The sequence below is a fragment of the Dreissena polymorpha genome, chromosome 11, assembly GCF_020536995.1.
Source record: "Dreissena polymorpha isolate Duluth1 chromosome 11, UMN_Dpol_1.0, whole genome shotgun sequence".
Lineage (NCBI taxonomy): Eukaryota > Metazoa > Mollusca > Bivalvia > Myida > Dreissenidae > Dreissena > Dreissena polymorpha.
In genome coordinates, this window is record NC_068365.1 from 2243123 (window position 1) to 2258651 (window position 15529).

At 35.3% G+C, this 15529-nt stretch overlaps 1 protein-coding gene across 1 annotated transcript in view; it reads left to right on the forward strand.

Moving 5' to 3' along the window:
* Positions 1-13718: 13718 nt before the first annotated feature.
* LOC127850732 (axotactin-like) overlaps positions 13719-15529 on the forward strand; it is a 133147-nt gene continuing 131336 nt past the window's right edge. Inside the window, exon 1 of the mRNA XM_052384013.1 lies at positions 13719-13968. The gene's annotated coding sequence lies outside the window, so the exon portion shown is untranslated. The remainder of the gene's footprint in view (positions 13969-15529) is intronic.

Consider the following 15529-nt stretch of genomic DNA (forward strand, 5'->3'; position numbering starts at 1 on the left):
TCAATGCATACATCTAAGGCAACTTGTTTCTATGGTTAGAAAATTGATGGCAATTTAAGCCTCATTTGGACTCACTCAGAGCCTGTTGCCAACTGATACCTGATGCCCAGGAATTGCACAGAAATGTGTAGCGTTTGCAATTATGTTCATTTCTGACTTGATCGATTATCCAAAGTTTATGCATTGTGAAAAATATTATTTGAGGCCAAACTGTACTCAAACTGTCCTCAAACTGTACTCAAACTGTACTCAAACTGTATTTCTCATCCCTCAGACTCAGTATCTTTTTGATGGTAACAAATGTGTGCATTAGATGAAAATAACAGGAATAATTGTTGATGGCGTTAAATACTGTGGAATCACTTTAATTTGCAGTGTGCATATTGAATTTCTATTGAAGATAATTATTCCTCTGTGCAATGTGAATTAATTTAGAAAACAAAGTCCCAACAGAATCTTCATCAATCAAATGATGAATGCTATGCCCATTGTGGCAAAATGCCAGTGGAATGCACCACTATTACAACTTGTTTATTGCATTTAACTCTTTACCACTTAAGATACGTATTTTGACGCATTTGTAGTCCCTTAGAAAGTAAAATTTAATTAAAGGCCTTTCTTACTAGATGCAAGTTTTAAAGGATTCAGTTCCAACCCTCAGATACTGATGAGCAGCAAACAGCATAAAACCTGAACAGACTGCGAGTTACTTGCAGGCTGTTCTGGTTTTATGCTGGTTACAAAAGCCATTTTCGTATTGGGGAAAGGGTTAACACATACAATAAATGGTTCTTGATTAGGCAAATAATAAGTAAGGGTCCACATACCAACTTTGGGGTACTAAGGATCGCATTATTAGACATATACAGCACATAATTTGTATTACAACATTTCAATCTGACACCTTACGCTCCACACCGGGAGGACAAAGTCTTCACTTATTTGTCAACAGTGTGAACATGATTGTTAAAATATGGGGTACTATGCATTCATAAATTATTGAACACTTTGTGTTTTACTTAAAAGTGAGAAAACGCCACAATTGCCATGCAAAAATGCTATTGTTCATGTCAGCATGATTTATACATTTTTTTCAAGCAGAAAAAAAAGAACCAAAAATATTTATCGAAGCAATTCCAATTTTACATTTTTGGTACTAATGAACAATTTGAAAAATAATAGAGCAAAGTCGGGTAATTTCGACACTATAAGCTTCCTAAAGCGCATAACTAAACTGTATGTCGAAATTACCGGCATCGTTAATTGTATAACATATCAACCATATTAAAAGAAGTATTCCGTGATGATTTGTGCAATAAAACACTACCGTACCTTAGGTTTTCAGATCACACCTCACTATGTTTAAAGGAGTGTAATTTCGACATTATAAGGCGGCTAATTTCGACACTTGATTTCTTCATACAGAAAACAAGTTTAAACTGCATGAATAACTATATGTTAATGTTTTTTTTTTATATGGCTGTATAATTTAGTCAATTTATAATAGCACAACGTACCTTTCTTGAATGGCGTTGCTCCCGTTAAGTATGTGTTGAACTTGAAGGCACAAGCAGAATGCGCATAATATTGTGTCACCTGATGGTGTTTATTTTCGTGGACCTAATTTCATTTATGTTTTGATTAAAAGATACATGTACTAATCTAATGATAAACATCATTGACATATCATCTTTGATTTATTAAAACATAAGTACTCTGGATTGTGTACATATATTAAAGTATTTGCAACATGAAAACAGATCTCGATCTTAATAACTAACAGAAAGTATTTAAGTGACAATGTCAATTAATACATTTTCTTTTTATTAACATGTTTTATTCATTTTAACTGCAAATAGAAATGATACGTTTTTTTCTAAACCAACAAACCGAACATGCACAATAATGTACATCATTTAGTCAAAAGCAGGAACGCAGAAGTGTGCATTTACGTTAGTATTTGGTTATAACATCGCAACTGTTTGAGTTACATGCAACTTTTACATATGAAAGGGTAATTTGGAATTTGCTCGGACGGAATTTCGAAAAGAATAGCGTCCCCCGTGCATGTAATATGCCAATTTCTTGGACACTTGGTGCAGGTCACCCACTCGTTCCGGTCATCGTCTTCCGTACCGCAACCTGGGCACTGCTTCTCTTCCATTACATGTAAATCATCATCGCTGTCAGCAAAAGCCACGTCTCTGTCGGAGTCTGAGGAGGACGATGAAATCGTTCGTTTCTTGCTTTGAGACTTTGCCAGCTCTTTGAGGCGTTTAGCTTCCTGTTTCTTCCTTGTATTTTCTTCTCGAACCTTGCGTTTCCTATTGTTCTCCTCACTTTTCTCCCTTTTACGTTGTTCTCGTTCTTCTTTGCGTTTCTTTTTTGCTTCTTCTTCTGCCATTTTAGCTTGCTCTCGGTCTCGCAACATCTGCAATGCTACAGTACCCGAAAGCGCCTTCGGAAGCTTATTTTGAACCCTTTTAGTGTTTTTTATCACACTTATTTGAGGAACCTTCAGTAGCGAGAAAGATGCAGAAACTTGACTGTTTTTATCTGTTTGTACAATTTTGACGGGCGGGATGGTGTTCATATTTCCATTTCCTGTTGAAAAATGCAATTTGCTGGTTGAAGGTAAGACGGCCTCACTATTAGGCTGTACAGATTGCTCCGGTTGGTCGATAAGCTTGGTGGTGCAGGACATCGCCACGCCGTCTGTATCGCTGCCATTGGTTTTCTCTGACGTAACGATTGGGGAGGCTATAGCTGCGTTTGAGTCGCAATCGCCGCGTTCGGTAATCACTGATTTACTAGTGGCAACGGTGTCGCTTATGGAAGGGGCAGTGGCGGGAGCATATACCTCAGATGGATGCAGTTTTGACTGGTCAACATTTTCGGGACTTAATGGGAACAGTCCACAACGTTTGAACCCATGGACCGCATTCTCAATCTTTGTGACATCTTCCCAACATTTTCGGAAAACACCTGGAAATTGCCTTTTAGTGAAACTTTGGCCTAGATGTTCCGTTAGCCAGTACTTCACTTGACGTTTCCAAGATGATTTCAGTGGTCCGAAGAAACCAACATCAAAAGGTTGCAGCAAGTGGGTGGCGTTTTCAAGGAGACAGTAGAGAATTATCTGGTTCTCATGGCAAAACTGCGCCGCAGCGAGGCTAATATGCGTAGAGTGTCCATCTACAAAAAGTATGACTGGTCTTGAAATGTGCTTTTGATGTATATACTCATTCAAATGAGTTAAAAATGCCACAAACAGTGGGCTGTCCATCCAACCGTTTTCAGATAGGCCATAAATCGCAGATGGGAACTCTTCAATTCCGGCATCCCTGTAGCGCTCACCTGGGTAAACAATCAACTGCGGTACATAGTCGCCACAAGCATTAAACATGCCATCACTGTGATTTGTTGCTTGTTGCTTGTTGTAACCTGGTATACGTGTCGAGCTCCCTTTTCAGCAAGTACGCGGCCAGTGTTGACGCACAGCGGAAATCCGCTTTCATCAGCGTTGAAAAATCTCCTTGGATCACCAAGGAGGTTTTTCCAATCATCCACTTCCGCTATTAGAAATGCACGAAGGTTCTCAAACCACTTGCTAATCATGGCTTGGTTAATGATTGCGCGTTGATGCCCGAGGGTTGCAGGGGTACGCTCCGAAATGTCCGGATGCCGTTTACGGAAACCAATGAACCAATCCTTACCCGGAAGATTATCTTTGAACGGATTAGCTCTGCCTTCGTGATCTAAAACTTTCTTCACCTCTACAAGTAACTCGTGTCGCTTGAGTGGATACCCTATTCTCGCGCACTTCTTACAGTAATCAACGAGAAACTGCTCTTCGGCCTGTGTAAGAACGGTTGCTCCCCCTGGAGAGGAACCTAGAGAGGATTTTCCAGACAGTTTATCTAACAGAGTTGTACGCGGTATACCAAACTTATCAGCAGCTTCTTTCTTCGACATTCCATTTTCTACAAGTTTAATTGCTGCTTTCAATTTTGACGGCGAATATTGCCGATATTTAGATTTGGCGGAAAGTTGTCGTGACATTGATCTGGAAAAAAGTTTAAAGTTTAATGCTTAATCGAATTCTAGATTTTGTAAATAAAGCTATGCTTTTTTGACAAATAAAACGTTCATGAAATATTTTTTCTGTGTTTGTTTATAAAGTGACGAGAAGTGTCGAAATTACCCGCGGCAACGGTATATTGTAGGGTAAATTCGACACCCATACATCATGGTTTAAAAAAGCGCGAAAACAAGGACGTATATGCTGATGTGAATTTTTAACCCAAAATATCTCAATACAATTCTTAAACACAATGTTTTAAAACAAATATCAAAGGGAAATCACTGCTGCCGATTTTCGCCCTTGTTAGCCAATTGCATAACGAAGAGATTTATCAAGAAACTTTAATATACATGATATTTTGTGACTCACCTTTTCGGTAAATATCGAAACGCTTGATCGACCAAGATGATACTGTGACGTCATATATTAACATACGTCATATATTAGTGACGAAATCGTTACATAATCTTAAAGTGCAGTTACTGCAAATGATTTATGAAAATTGTGTCGGAATAAGACGACTGTCGAAATTACCCGACTTTGCGCTACAAAAATTATGTAATGTTTTAAAACTTAAATGGAACATTTTACAAATGGATGTAACATGTTAATGTACATGTATGCCTGGACTTGGTTTTTGTTTAGAAAATACTTCCTTGACATGAAAAATTTCATAAAAGCAGAAGGTCTTGTCCAAGATAAGCCAGTGCAGACATAACAGGCTGATCTGGGACGACACGTTACGTGCATGCTATACGACTCATAGAATGGGGCTAAATTGTTTGTGTTTGGAAAGAAATATCTGAATACAAAAATTAGTACCCACTTAACATCTCACCTGTCTGTAAAGGATATTAAAATGATGCTTTATGAGTCAAATCTAGTCCAACACTAGCAATTATTATATATCTGATACATTACCATTACCCTCCTCCTATAATGTTACTGATATCATCAGTTTAGTGGGACCTGCCCAATTATAGTAATGTAAATGTCATATTTAACCACTTTATACAACATTCAATGAGACATTAGCTATGTCATTCTCACAAGTTACAAGTGTTATATTAAAAGCATACATAATTTTTATGGTGTGCAAAATTCTATGGAAACAGATGGGTTTAAGATTTTATTATTAAGATAAATGTTATAAAAAAATAACTGAAGAATATTCTTAATTCATAATTGAGCTGTGCTCTGTGAAAAAGCGGTTTAATGCATCTGTGTAAAGTGTCATCCCAGATTAGCCTGTGTAGTCCTCACAGGCTAATCAGGGATGACACTTTCCGCCTAGACTAGATTTTTGCTAAGAAGAGACTTTCTTTAAACAGAAAATATCATAAAAGCGGAAAGTGTCATCCCTGATAAGCCTGTGCAGACTGCACAGGCTAATCTGGGACAACACTTTACGCACTTGCATTAAACACCCTTTTAAGTGAGGCTCAATTGAATGCCTATGAAATAAAATGAGCCTGTTCTGGAAAACCTGGGCTAAATACATGTGCAGTCTACACAGGCTAATCATGGACATCACTTTCCACTTTTATGTAATTTTTTGTTTATAGAAAGTCTCTTCTTAAAAGATATCCAGTATCCAGTACATGCAGAAAGTGTTGTCCATGATAAGCCTGTGAGGACTACACAAACTGATCTGGGACGACACTTTATGTGCATGCATTAAGCCCTGATTTCCCAAAACAACACTATGTGCAGCTATTTAGCCCCAATTTCCCAGAACGAGGCTTAAATTAATACTTACTATAGCCAGTTTTAAGCCTTTCAACTTATGCAATAGATTCAGTCAATCCATTGGAAGCTTGTTTTCTTTTTATGCCCCCCTTAGAAGAAGAGGGGGTATATTGTTTTGCACATGTCGGTCCGTATGTCCGTCCGTCCACCAGATGGTTTCCAGATGATAACTCAAGAACACTTATGCCTAGGATCATGAAACTTCATAGGTACATCGATCATGACTTGCAGATGACCCCAATTGATTTTCAGGTCACTAGGTCAAAGGTCAAGGTCACGGTGACCAGAAATAGTAAAATGGTTTCCGGATAATAACTCAAGAACACTTATGCCTAGGATCATGAAACTTCATAATACATTGATCATGACTCACAGATGACCCCAATTGATTTTCAGGTCACTAGGTCAAAGGTCAAGGTCGCGGTGACCCGATATAGTAAAATGGTTTCCGGATGATAACTCAAGAAAGCTTACGCCTAGGATCATGAAACTTCATAGGTACATTGATCATGACTCGCAGATGACCCCTATTGATTTTCAGGTCACTAGGTCAAAGGTCAAGGTCACAGTACCAAAAAACGTATTCACACAATGGCTGCCACTACAACTGACAGCCCATATGGGGGGCATGCATGTTTTACAAACAGCCCTTGTTTGTGTTATCAATGTTACGTAGCATTAACAACACAATTTTGATATGTATTTAAATTATTCTCAAGTTCTGAACCTATTTGAAATGAGCCATTTTATGCGCCGGTTTACTTTGTCACCTTCAATAACTGTTCTAGTTGTAAATATGGTTTTTATGTTATTAGACTTTTATTTCTTGATGATGATTAATGGCCCTTAAAGGGACTTGTTCACAGATTTTGAAATTTGTCATTAGAGGCTTTAAATAAATAAATGTAAACATCTGAATTAAAAAGCCCACTATAAAAGTAAATTGTGTTATTTCTTAAAAGTTGACCCAGTATTTGTAAAAATATTGCAAGACATATACATTTCCAGAAAGGAAATTCATTCCTCCGTTGAATAAGACCAAGATCTTGAAAATCGCTGCAAAATTGATGAAGTAATGGCTGTTCAAAATGATGCACCCCGTTTTCGGGTGATTTCGAGTTGGATACCTTGTTATATATATATTTGATAGTGAATTTTTTTTCCCAGAAAAGTTGATTTTTCGTTATAATATGATAATTTATCATTCAAAATGATGTTTTCACTAATTAATATCATAGCCACACGCTAACCACCTGTGAAGCAATCGAGCTAAAATAAATAGGTTTAAACTAACTCCCTAACTATTTGAGGTAATTTTACAAAAATGTACACTGATAGAGGACATGGAGAGTAAGTGCAGGGTAAAGATTTACAACCTGTAAGCTAAATTATTTAATGCTTTGTTTGTTTCCTTTGGGAACATACCTCAGCAAATATTTAAGGCATTTCTATGAATATAAATCTAACTATATTAAAACAGCTTAAATAAAAAGACCAAGTACAAGGAGCATAACTTTCTATTTAGCATTAATAGAGTAATTGCCCTTTGTTTATTTTTATGGTAGGCATATATTCATGTGCATTGATTCACAGATTAAAAAAACTTTTTTTTTTTTGGAGCATTAAACTCTTTGAGTATTGAAACGAAAAGCTCATAAAATGATGAGGAACACTGAGATGCAGCACAGAACTACAACTGAATATCAGTCTTTTTTTCGGCGTAAGCTGTATTAAGCCAGCTTTTCACCCTGACTTGACCTTTGTAAGTGTCCAATAATACTCAAATAAAATTTCCCGCGGCTAGGTACGAATGAATACACTTCATTTATTCCATTGGCTGATTTGAGTATAACACCAGAACATTGGAAACATATCCGCGTCTTTGTAACACTGTTTTACTGCATGAAACAATTTTATCTTTAATGAAAAGGCTCAATAGATAGAACAGTTTTACAATCAATTTTCGACATAAATACAGTTTGTGCGTTCACCTTTTATTTTCAGAGAATTACCAGCGCAAAAGCGTTTATACTAAAGGCTATGTTGTCATATTTAGTACTTACTTGCATTGCATTTCAACCCGCGAGGTTTCGGGTCAATTCGCGGCCATTTGTGAAAGTCAGAGTTTATATACAGAACATCACCGGAGTTCGCAGAAGGGGTTGCGATCATTGTGTTACACCGGTCTTACTGACAATAACGTAGTGACTGTAATGCATTGCATTGCAATCCGCAAGGTATCAAGGTCAGTTTGCGGTCAGTTGCAGAAATCTTTATATAAACGCCGTCTCGTAAACTTTGTGCACTTGAAGTCTGTTTTGATCAGAAAGATACTAAATAAAGATATTCGGCGATATTATTGTGGTATGTCAATCATCGATTTTTAATATGGTTTCAACATTTGCATGATAAGGACCAATTTTGATAAAATTAATTAGAAATATTTATCCATTTAGACTAGTTTATTAAACATGAGCACAATAATTCGCTATACTATAATTATGCAATTAAATAAGATTCGAGTATTGCCGGCTGACCTATATGCACTCGTTTATTTTCATGTTTCTTGTGTTTTTCTATTCTGTAAATATAGATATCTGAGTAATAATATCACATAAAGCAAAATAAGCCACGAAATCTGGCGCAACACCCCGTAATTGATTTGCTTGTGATGTAGCTAAGAACTGCGCAGAAAAAAGACATCCGCTACTTTTTATCTCATAGAGATAACTTTTGATCGTTCATAAACATCGACAACAATCAACGCCGTATATCTTTTTTAAATATATTTCTTGTTTCATTAGTAAAGAGTTATTGTTCTTTGTTTATTTAAAAAAAAGTTTTTGTAAATAAAGAAATGAAGTTTTCAAGGGGGGTAGGGCATTTGGCTCGCACTGTGACAGCACTTTTTTCACTTCATATTAAATGAAGGATATAATGTTTTTTTTTGTGTTTTTTTTTAACAAAAAAATATCAATTACTTACACAAAAGAGTCTAAATGATTTAACAATGAGTATGCTCTTTGATTTTTATTGTCAAACGTACATTGAATCCAATTAATAGATGTTTGAAGTATTAACAAGAGAATTATGCTTGAGTGATCAGCTTGTTCAGTTATCCGTAGAGAACTTCATAATCAATTGATCTGCAAATCAATTGAACATTTAACCATGCAATTTTTTTACATCAGTCATCGCAATTGTATGTAAATGACATTTGATATGTCACTAGGGGGTCCTGGAGGTTGGGGAGGATACATATATGAGGGTACATTACACTAAATCATTTTGTAATGAAAGTCCAAAGAAGTGTGTATTTCAAAAGAGTCCCTTTTATCTTCTGTTTAAAAACAATTTAGTGATTGCACTCATGTTTTTTGTGGTTATTTCCTGTATTCATTGTGTGTCTGCAACATTTTGATGCACTTCAATAGGAACTAGAAATGGCGCGGCAGAGGCTGACGCGTATCCCCACGCCGCATGTTTGACCCAGGGGGGAATAAGGGTTGGTAATGGGGCCATGCATAGTTGAGATTGACCGTATTGTCATAAGAAAAGTTCAGTATCAATTAGAAGTGAATCAGTGTAGAAATGAAGAAGTTATAGTAAAAGGCAATTTTGGGTGGGTGTGGTGTATGTAGGCGGGGCGCCCCAGGATTGGTAATGGGGCCATGCATAGTTGAGATTGACCGTATTGTCATAAGTGATGTTCAGTATCAATTTGAAGTGAATCGGTGTAGAAATGAAGAAATTATAGTAAAAGGCAATTTTGGGTGGGCGTGGTCTATGTGGGTGGGGCGCCCCAGGATTGGTAATGGGGCCATGCATAGTTGAGATTGACCGTATTGTCATAAGAGATGTTCAGTATCAATTTGAAGTAAATTTGTGTAGAAATGAAGAATTTAATGTAAAATAACATAAAAATAACATAAAAAATGAGTGAAAATCTCTGACCCGGTCCCACCCCAACCCCCATAACTTTTGACCCAGGGGTCGGATCAAAATTCCAAATAGTGCATGGTCGCACATATGCTCATAGCTACCATGTTTGTACTTTTCAAGGTTCTAGTGCTAATAGTGTAGGAGGAGAGAGTGGCCATAATTACTCTGAAAGATGACTGTTTTGGATGTGTTTATTGAAGTACGATGCTTGTGTAAAAATCTTACTTCTAAGACCCTGTTTTCCAAGGATGCTTGCTTTTGGGCAAAGTTTTCTTTCTAAGAAGTTTTGAGATGGTGTATTTTTAATTGCAGTTATTTAAAGAGGACATAATTATTTATTTTTAAAATGACTCACAAAATTTGATGTATAGGAAACGCATGAAAAATGCTTTGAAAGTTGGCAGTTTTATAATGGGACACAATGGGAATTCAAATTAGTGTAATCCAATCCAATAGCGTAAAACAAACTGTATAAGTTTATTTGGTAACAACTCTTTCAGTGCTGGAACCGAATTTTGAAAGCCTTTGCAAACAGTTTGGATCCAGATGAGACGCCACAGAATGTTGCGTCTCATCAGGATCCAAGCTGTTTGCTATTCTGATAGTATTCTTTGAAAAAAAGTCGAAGAAAATGCCAATTTAAGAAATTCAGCAGACGACCTTTTAGCAGAAGACAAATTTCCCAGCATGCAAAGGGTTAAACCAGTCTTACTGTTAGCGTGGAGGAGGAGAAAGAGGCGCACAGTTGGCTTCTGTGTTGTAAATATAAACTAATTAATTTGCATGCATAATTTTTTAATAAATATGTAGATTTAGAATATTTCAGTTATTGATACAGCTGTCTTACCTTATTAGAATAGGTATTTAAGTATACATAAACCAATACAATCTTAAGTTATAAAGGCCTTTAAAAACCGACCATCAAAAAGGCTACTTAATGGTTGACAATACAGTAAAAACTCTCTTTACGACCACTTCGGTATTACGACCAACTTGCTAAGACGACCACCATTTTTCACTGTCCCGATTTTTTCCTTCTATATTTCAATGGTCGTTACACTCACTAATCCGACCAACCCGCTAATCCGCTATTACGACCACTTTAATCAGTACCAATGAACGAAATTGCTGCAAATTGACACCAGCCAAACAACCTGTTATTTTCACACCTTACTTGATTTGGTGTGGTTTGAGCGGGTTTGTGTACGAAGCCATTGTGACCCAATTAAACACAATTCATGACAACTGTTTTTGGCATCGATTTGCGACGCAGGCGTTAGATTTTCGGCACTTGTTATTCTTTTTATCCCTTGATTCTTGATTAACAATTAGCTATTATAATCGAGTCTTCGATGGGTTAATTGGTTATTGTTTGGTACACACTTTAAATATTAAATACAGCGAAAAATTTAACAGTTAGGATAATTGAGTAAGATGGTTTTGTTCGTGATGGATGTAAAAACCGACCTGTATATCATATCGTTATTCAAAATGGATAAGCAAAAACGGAAAGAGTTGTGTTTAAAAGAAAAGATTGATTTGATTAACGCGAGTGATGGAAAATCTCAACTGCAGTTGGCCGATTTATTCGGATTTGGTCAGACTCGTGTGTGTTAATTGTTATTTTTTTCCGTCTCTCCCAAACGTTATTTGCTCGGCCCTGTGCTGTCATTTGATAGTTGGTCATGAATCCGCTTAATGCGATATTTATGCAGCTGATAACCTTTTACGTTGTGACCAAACAAAATTGCATAAGACATAGAAAAAAAAAGCTCTATTAATAGAAATTGCCCGTTGTGAGAAACTCCTGTTTAACAGCTGAATTCTTTAAGTAAACCTAAAGGATATTGTCAAATAAGTGTCATGATGAAAAGTACATGTGCATGTATTTTCACTTCTTGTTTGAAAAGCCGGACATATTATCTTTGTACACTTCATAAATAGATTACTATTATATTTTATGCACAAATATTAAAATTCATTGAATACATCTTTGTATTATCTGACCATCAAATTCATGAAAACTCAGAATTAAGACCACCTCACAATTAAGACCACTTTTCAAAAGTCCCACAGGTGATCTTAATAGCGAGGTTTCACTGTACTTAATATGGCAAAATCAGCATGATTATGTGCAGTCAGCACAGGCAAAGCACAGACTGCACTTAACGCCGAGTGGTTTAATTTAGTGCTAGACTTTTACTCCAAGGGTCAGTGGTTCGAGCCAAATTGAGGATTACTTATTTTCATTCTTTAATTTTTTTATTTTTTTTACCGGAGCTATTTAGTTCTTATGTTTACATTTATCGATTTAAACCATTTAATTACAAACTTCAATACATGTTAAAATCGGTGAAAAGGTCCCTTTACTGGTAGAGCAGCATTTCAGATACTTCACCTTCCTCTTCTATAGAATTGATGCATTTTTTCCATGATTAACTTAATGGATTTTATGGATTAGAATTTAAATTCTGCCACAGACCACATATATGCATGTATGAGCAAGTTTTAATGATATTGCACTAAGTGACTGTCTGAATTCATTAATGTCCACATTAAAATATAATTATTTTTGTAATAATTGATCAATATAACCACAGTGGGCTTAATTCTTCCATTAAAAAAAAAATATTGCATCATAATGGCCTATTGTATTTGTCAACAATTTTTGTTATGTACTGGTAATATGCTTTTTGTTTTGAAATAATGTTGAATCTTTATGGACACCTATCAAGGCTACCCAATACAGTGTTTTTTTTTCATTCAAAATCGGGTCCGGTGACCCATTCCCAATGGAAATAAGTATATATTTTTCCCGAATGGGAGCTAAAAATTCCAAATGGTAGGTTCCCCCCCCCCCCAAAAAAAAAAAGTATTTTTCCTTTTTTCTGTAGATCTCAATATTTTGTTCATCTCCCATCCATATTAGTTCAAACTTAGTAAATATAATACTTGACTCACTTGTACCCTTAATTTTGAAACATTTTTTAGCAAAACAACAACAACACTAATTTCCCAATTTTAGTCAAAACGCCGTGAATTTTCCCAATCCAAAGGGACCCGGCCCCATTCCCAAAATGGTGAAAAAACACTGCAATAATAGATAGATAAAAGTAAACCTGGGGTTTATGGTGATATTATTAAGCACTCAGCAAATATGCAACAGTTACCTTACATGTGACTTAGGTCACAATGTAGGTTTAATTTGATTTTCAGGTATTCATTTTTACTTGTACTGATTGTGATGATAATGAGGATAATGGTGGTGATGGTTGTGGTGGAGGTGGTGACTAAAAAGCTCAAGCACTGTAACAATTACATTGGAAGAGGTTAAACAAGTTTCATTACATTTCTTAAATGCCTAAAAATTTGGAATACATCAATCACATGCTTCATTCATATTATGACGTTTGTTGAATAAGCTGTCATTTTGATTTATTCAAGTGCAACATAATAAAACCTCTTTAATCCCACTAGAGTCAAGTTAGGAATTCAATCCTATTGCCCCTGCCTAAATTAGCTGTAATATCATTAGAAGCAATAGGTAGTCTTCAAAACACACCTGATACAGAGTCGAGAAGATTAAAGTTTGCATTGGGTTGAGCTTTAATTAAAGGAATATAATAAATGAGATTTTAACATTCATGTTTACTGATTATATTGATTGGCAATTCTATAGCATACAGTTAGTTCGTCTAAATGCAGTTGCATTGAAAGTGTGCATGTAAACGTATTTTCTGCATGAATCTTTATTTCAATGAGGAAAAGATAACAATAGTTTTAAATACAGAATTTCTTAAATAGGAGAATTTCAATAATGTATGAAAAATGTTATCGTCAATAATGCTTAACATGAATGATCTGTGTTTTTGTAGGTGACTTGTTTGTTTGCTTTAAGGTTTTAAATGTATTTTTCTTGATAGCTTTGATATGAAGGAGACTGACTTGACAAATATTGTTAAATTGATCGGGATGAAGAATGAGGCAGCATTTTATTGGATATTTGTGAGGCGTGTGGGATAGACCTAGGAGAATGATTGCGTCTCCGTTCAGATGAGTGATTTAAACTTGGATTATGACTTATCACAACAGGGATTGTATTGTTTTGTGGATATTGGATTATAATAAGTTGCCATTTAATGACTTTTAACCTGATTGTGGCTACTGTGTAAATATTTCTGGATTTTGTGAAGGTAATCTTTTGTAAACTTTGAGCGTACATTTAATTTAAATTGGTATTGGCACATAATTTTATTTGTTTAATTAATACGTTTTTTTTCGTGTAGATTTCATGTATGGTTAACCATATGTTATGCCAATGCCTTATATAGCGGGGTTAGGATTACTAAAATACATCAGAGCTACTTTCTTGGAAAATGGAGCTTAATGCATGTGCTTTAACTCTTCAGTGCTGGAACCGAATTTTGAAGGCCTTTGCAAACAGTTTGGATTCAGATGAGACGCCACAGAACGTGGCGTCTCATCAGGATCCAAACTGTTTGCTATTCTGATAGTATTCTTTGAAAAAAATCAAAGAAAATGCTAATTTTAGAAATTCAGCAGACGACATTTTAGCAGACGACAAATCTCCCAGCATGCAAAGGGTTAATTATCATTCCGGATAGGCTCCTAAGGCTATTCCGGGACATCATTTTCTGCATAACCTGCATCTCCTTTAAGAGACTTTCAATAAACCAAAAAAGACCATGAAAGTTTAAAGTGTGGTCTCAGATTAGCCTGTGCTGACTGCACAGGCTAATCTGGAATGCCATTTTTTGAATATTGTTTCCAATATCTGCTGAACATAAAGAGACATTCCATATGTTGAGATAGGTAAAAATCTACTAAAAGGTTATTTTATTATAGTTATTGTTTAAAGTGGACTATATCTCGATATCACCATCAATATTTCAAACAAACATTTTTCCATTATTTAAGTTGAAAAAAGACACATCCCTGTCTTATAATTTCAAATAAAATATCAAACTTGAAATAGACATGATTTTTTTTATCTTCTAGCACAAAACTGTTTATTTTATGTTCTAAATGTATTTTTGTAATGTTATTAATATCCAATTTGCCTAATAAGCACTTAATTTTTTTTTTGTTCATGCCTTTATATATTCTTTAATATCATATAATTTGAATTTTCAAACTGCAGTGTTCGTGCAGTTTTATTTTTTTATGGATTTTTGTAAAATCCAGTTCAGCATTTTATTGAGTTTTGCGATAAAAGCACTTAAAATTAATGAATATTATGCGCAGGTGTCTGCATTATATGCAATTTTAACTGTAGTTTAAATATTCTTATTTTGACAGTTTACAAGTAAAATAGGCACTTTGCATAAATGAATGAATCATTTACATTGATTTAAGCACACAACTGGAAATTTAAATAGATTTGTTTAATTCTCGAAAAATTAAAACTGTGTCCATGAATGCATGAATACAGTCTAAAAATACAGATAAATTGATAGAAAAATATGATTACCAGTCAGGAAACATTAGTAGAAAAGTGCTGAGTATACTAAACGTCAAGTCAGATTATCCAAAGTGAACAATACATTCAACATATGAAATGAGCAGCTTTTTTGTTAAAATCCCCTAAATTATTTCCATTCCATGTTTGGTGTCCTTTTCCAAATTCACATTTTATTTACTATTGAAATGATTTTATTTTTTTTCAGTTTTGCCCTGATTTGGAGTAATTCAATATATATATTTATTCTAACACTGGCTACATTTATGTTTATC